The 5,606-nt window shown below is 33.9% G+C and overlaps 1 non-coding gene across 1 annotated transcript; it reads left to right on the top strand.

The window, feature by feature from the left end:
* The first annotated feature begins 868 nt into the window (after window positions 1–868).
* Window positions 869–970, top strand: LOC114670274 (U6 spliceosomal RNA). The gene has a single exon (XR_003719742.1). It is a non-coding gene; the product is annotated as a U6 spliceosomal RNA (small nuclear RNA).
* Window positions 971–5,606: the final 4,636 nt, after the last annotated feature.

Genomic DNA, 5,606 nt, shown 5'->3' with positions numbered 1-5,606 from the left:
TCACCAAATGAATTAAATAAGGTACCAGGGACAAATCCTGGAGAAACAGATAGATGTGACCTTTCAGACAGAGAATTCAAAATAGCTATGCTGAGGAAGCACAAAGAAATTTAAGATAGCACAAAGAAAGAATTCAGGATTCAATCACATAAATTTAACAAAGAGGTTGAAATTATTAAAAAGAAGCAGAAATTATAGAGTTGAAAAATGCAGCTGACATACTGAAGAATGCATCAGAGTCTCTTAATATCAGAATTGATGAAGGAGAAGAAAGAATTAGTGAGCTTGAAGGCAAGCTATTTGAAAATAGACAGAGGAGGCAAAAAATAAAGCATAGCTATAGGACCTAGAAAATAGCCTCAACAGTGCAAACCTAAGAGTTATTGGCCTTCAAGAGGAGGCAGTGAAAGAGAAGGGGGTAGAAACTTTATTCAAAGAGATAATATCAGAGAACTTCCCAAACCCAGAGAAAGATACCAGTACTCAAGTACAAGAAGATTATAGAACACCCAGCAGATTTAACCCAAAGAAGCCTACTACAAGGCATTTAATAAACTCCCAAAGGTCAAAAATAATGAAGGGATCCGAATAGCAGCAAGAGAAATGAAATAAGATACAGTGGAACTCCAAAACATCTGGAAGCAGACTTTACAGTGGAAACCTTGACAGACCAGAGAGAGTGTCATATATCTAAACTGTGGAAGGAAAAATCTTTTACACTAGAATAGTATGTCTGATGAAAATATCCTTTAAGCATGAAGGAGAAATAAAGACTTTCCCAGACAAAGAAAAGCTGTAGGATTTCATCAACACCAGACCTGTTCTACAAGAAGTGCTAAGGGATTATTTCAATTAGAAAAAAACATGTTTGCTTCAGCAGCACATATACTAAAATTGAAATGATACAGAGAAGATTAGCATGGCCCTGCACAAGATTGACATGCAAATTTGTGAAGCATTCCATATTTTTTCATGACCAAGAACCCAAAAGCAAATGTATTAAAAACAAAGAAAAATAGTTGGGACTTAATTAAACTAAAGAGCTTTTGCATGGCAAAAGGAACAGTCAGTGGAGTAAACAGATAACCCACAGAGTGAGAGAAAATCTTCACACTCTATACATCTGACAAAGGACTAATATCCAGAATCTACAAGGAACTCAAAGAAATCGGTAAGGAAAAAACAAACAATCCCATCAAGAAGTGGGTTAAGAACAGGAACAGACAATTCTCAGAAGAAGATATACAAATGGCCAACAAACATATGAGAAAATGCTCGACATCACTAATGATCCTGGAAATGCAAATCAAAACCACAATGCAATACCACATTACTCCTGCAATGATACACAGAAAAATACATAATATTATAACACTGTAACTATGTTGTTTAAATTGCTCATATCCTGAGTAGAAAGACTAAAAGATGAACCACTCAAAGATAATAACTACAACTTTTTAAGACATAGTAGAAGAAGATATAAACAAAAACAGCAAAAAGTTTAAAAGCAGGGAACAAAGCAAAGTTTAGAGCTCTTGTTAGTTTTCTTTTTGTTTATGTATACAGTGTTAATTTTTTATCAGCTTACAATCATGGGTTATCAAATAGTATTTGCAAGCCTCATGGTAACCTCAAATTGAAAAACGTATAATGGATACATAAAAAATTAAAGCAAGAAATTAAGTCATAAAACCAATCACCTTCCCTAAAAAGAAGATAGAAAGGAAGGAGAGAAGGACGAGAACACCACCACCAACAACGAAAACCCAGAAAACAAATAACAAAATTGCATGAGTAAGTCCTTATCAATATTAACACTGAATATAAAACTGAGTATAGAAGGAACACATATCAACATAATAAAAACCATATATGACAGACCTACAGCTAGTATCATACTGAATGAGGAAAAACTGAAAAACTTTCCTCTAAGATCTGGAATGCACCAAAGATCCACTTTTACCACTGTTATTCAACATTGTTCTCAAAGTGCTAGCTAGAGCAACCAGAAAAATAGAAATAAAGAGCATCCAAATTGGAAAGTGAGAAGTCAAATTATCCTTGTTTGCAGATAATATGGTTTTATATTTAGAAAAACCTGAAGATTCCACCAAAAAACTATTAGAACTAATAAATTCAATAAAGTTACAGGATACAAAATCAACATAAAAATCAGTGCCAATTATATATGTCAACAGTGAACACCCTGAAAAACTAAAAAATGTAATCTAATTTACAGTAACCACAAATAAAATTAAATACCTAAGAATTCACCAAGTAAGTGCAAGATCTGTATAATGAAAACTATAAAACACTGATGAAAGACACTGAAGACACAAAATGGAAAAGTATTCCGTGTTCATGGATTAGAAGAATCAATATTGTTAAAATGTCCATAGTACCCAAAGCAATCTACAGATTCAGTGTGATTCCTATCAAAATACCAATGACATTCTTCACAGAAATAGAAAAACAATCCTAAAATGTATATGGAACCACAAAAGACTCAGAGTAGCCAAAGCTATCCTGAGCACAAAGAAAAAAAACTGGGGGAATCATACTACCGGACTTCAAATTATATTATAGAGATATACTAATTCAAACAGCATTGTACTGTCACACAAACAGACACATAGATAAATGGAACAGAGTAGGGAACCCAGAAACAAATCCATACACCTGTAGTGAACTCATTTTTGGTGAAGGTGCCAAGAACATACACCAAAGAAAGTATACCTTCTTCAATAAATAATACTGGGAAAACTGGATGTCCATATACAGAAGAATGAAAATTGACCCCTCTCACATTATACACAATCATATCAAAATGGATTAAAGACTTAAATCTAAGACCTCAAACTATGAAACTACTACAAGAAAACATTGGGGAAAGTCTCTAGGATATTGGATTGGTCTGGACAAAAATTTCTTGAGTAATAGCCCACAAGCACAGGAAACCAAAGCAAAAATGAACAAATAGGATCACAGCAAGTTAAAAAGCTTCAGCACAGTGAAGGAAACCACAAAGTGAAGAGACAACCCACGGGACGAAAGAAAAGATTTGCAAACTACCCATCTGACAAGGGATTAATAACCAGAATATATAAGGAGCTCAAATGACTATATAGAAAAAATCTAATAATCTGATAAAAAAGGGCAAAAGAATTGAATAGCATTTCTCAAAAGAAAACATACAAATGGCAAACAGCCATATGAAAAAGTGTTCAACATCGTTGATCATCAGAGGATTGCAAATCAAAACTACAATGTCATCTCACCCCAGTTCAAATGGCTTATATCCAAAAACAAGCAATAACAAATGTTGGTGAGGATGTGGAGAGTAGGGAATCCTTGTACATGGTTGATAGTAGTGTTAATTAGTACAACCACTATGGAGGACAGTTTGGAGGTTCCTCAAAACACTAAAAATAGAGCTACCATACAATCCAGCAATCCCACTGCTGAGTACATACCCAAAAGAAAGGAAATCAGGATATCAAAGAGATATTGGCACTCCCATGTTGGTTGCAGCACTCTTCACAATAACCAAGATTTGGAAGCAATCTAAATGTCCATCAAACAGATGATTGCATAAAGAAAATGGTACATATACACAATGGGATGCTACACAGCCTTAAAAAAGAATGAGATCCTGTCATTTGCAACAACATGGATGGAATTGAAGGTCTTTATGTTAAGTGAAATAAGCCAGGCACAGAAAGACAAATTTCTCATGTTCTCACTTACTAGTGGGTGTCAAAAAAATTAAAAAAAAAAAATGAACTCATGGAGATACAGAGTAGAAGGATAGTTACCAGAGGTTTGGAAGGATAGTAGGTGGTCAGGAGAAAGTGGAGATGGGTACTGGGTATCAGAAAATATATAGTTAGAAGGAATCAATAAGATCTAGTATTTGATAGCACAATAGGGTGACTATAGTCAATAATAATTTAATTGTACATTTAAAAATAACTAAATATAATTGGATTGTTTGTAACACAAAGTATAAGTGCTTGAGAGACTGGATACCCCATTTCCCATGATGTGATTATTATTGCATGCTTGTATCAAACATCTCATGTACCTCATAAATACATACACATATTATGTACCCATAAAAATTTTAAAAAGAAAAAATGTGAGAACTTGGATGGTATATATATACATCAATTTCAAGATAATGTCAACCTCAAGGAAGGGAAAGAAAATAGGATTCTTGGTGAACTCAACTGTATCTCCAGCATTTTATTTCTTAAAAAACTTATATTGGAAATAAATATCATAAAAATATTAAGCTTTTAAAAATCTGAGTCAGCGTAGGCTATCTAATATATTAGGTAATTTCTGAATATTTATAATATTTCATATCTTTAAAAATCAAAACATTAAAATACATATGTATGTATAATGCATATGTGTTTGTGTATATATATACGTATATGTATACACACATACATAGGTTTCAGTATGCATAAAATATTTCTGAAAATATATACAAGAACTGGGGAAGGAGATGGTGCTACTAGGCTACTGGAAGTTTAGGTAGATTGGACCTTCAAAATTTTGTGCTATTTGTATGTATTTCCTTATCTAAATAGATACCTTTCTTTTTAACAAGTGAAGTAATTGCAAGTAGTTATAAGGAATTTGTCACAGAGTTATCTTGAATATTTTCTGGGTATATAGATTGCTTTATGTATATTATTTATGACGCTAAAATTTTTATTTCTGTCCCTTTGGAAATCCCCAGTATAACAAGGTATTTAATATCTAGCTTTCTTGTCTTCCTTTATTAACTCAACTTTCTTAAGAAATACTCAATGCCACCGGAATTTGATAACCCAGATATTTGGTGACTATGCCCTCATTTGCAAAAACAAAACAACACATCCTCTTTAAGAGGTAATGAGCTGCAAACTCTTGGTTTTTAAAAGGTTTCTTTAGAGGTGAATAGTAAATGCTACCTTCTCCCTTCATTATATTCATTGTTGTTAATTCAAATACATTTATTTACTGAAAAGCAATAACATATTTGGTTTCTTGAAAGTTTTTGAATGTTTGGTATAGTCTTGACCCTCCAATCTACTTCTGTTCAACACTGCTTAGAGATGTATTTCTAGAATTTCCGTTTTAGGAGTAAGACTTACCTTGATACACAGAAGGATAGTTGATGTCAGCTACTTCATGTTACATAGAAGAAAAAGCTGAAGGAAGGTTTATGTTCTGTGTTACAAGTCCAAGCCTCTTACTCATTCTCAAGTGCCACCATCAGATCCTGGTTTTCTTCTCAATATTCTCTCATTCACCAACTTGCCCCTGCCCTTGTAAGGAAATCATGCAATGTATTTGTAGTTTCCTCAAATTATTTTCTCAACCCCTTCTTTCATACTTTGAAGTTTTCCATCTCCTTCAGTTATAATATCCTTTTCCTTTTTTTTTTTTTTTGAGACTGAGTCTCACTCTGTTGCCAGTCTGGAGTGCAGTGGCACGATCTCGGCTCACTGCAACCACCGCCTCCCAGGTTCAAGTGATTCTCCTGCCTCAGCCTCCCACGTAGTTGGGACTGCAGGTGCCCGCCACCACGCCTGGCTAATTTTTGTATTTTT

The sequence above is a fragment of the Macaca mulatta genome, chromosome 9 (assembly GCF_049350105.2).
Source record: "Macaca mulatta isolate MMU2019108-1 chromosome 9, T2T-MMU8v2.0, whole genome shotgun sequence".
NCBI lineage: Eukaryota > Metazoa > Chordata > Mammalia > Primates > Cercopithecidae > Macaca > Macaca mulatta.
This window is presented reverse-complemented; position numbering and strand designations above follow the sequence as displayed.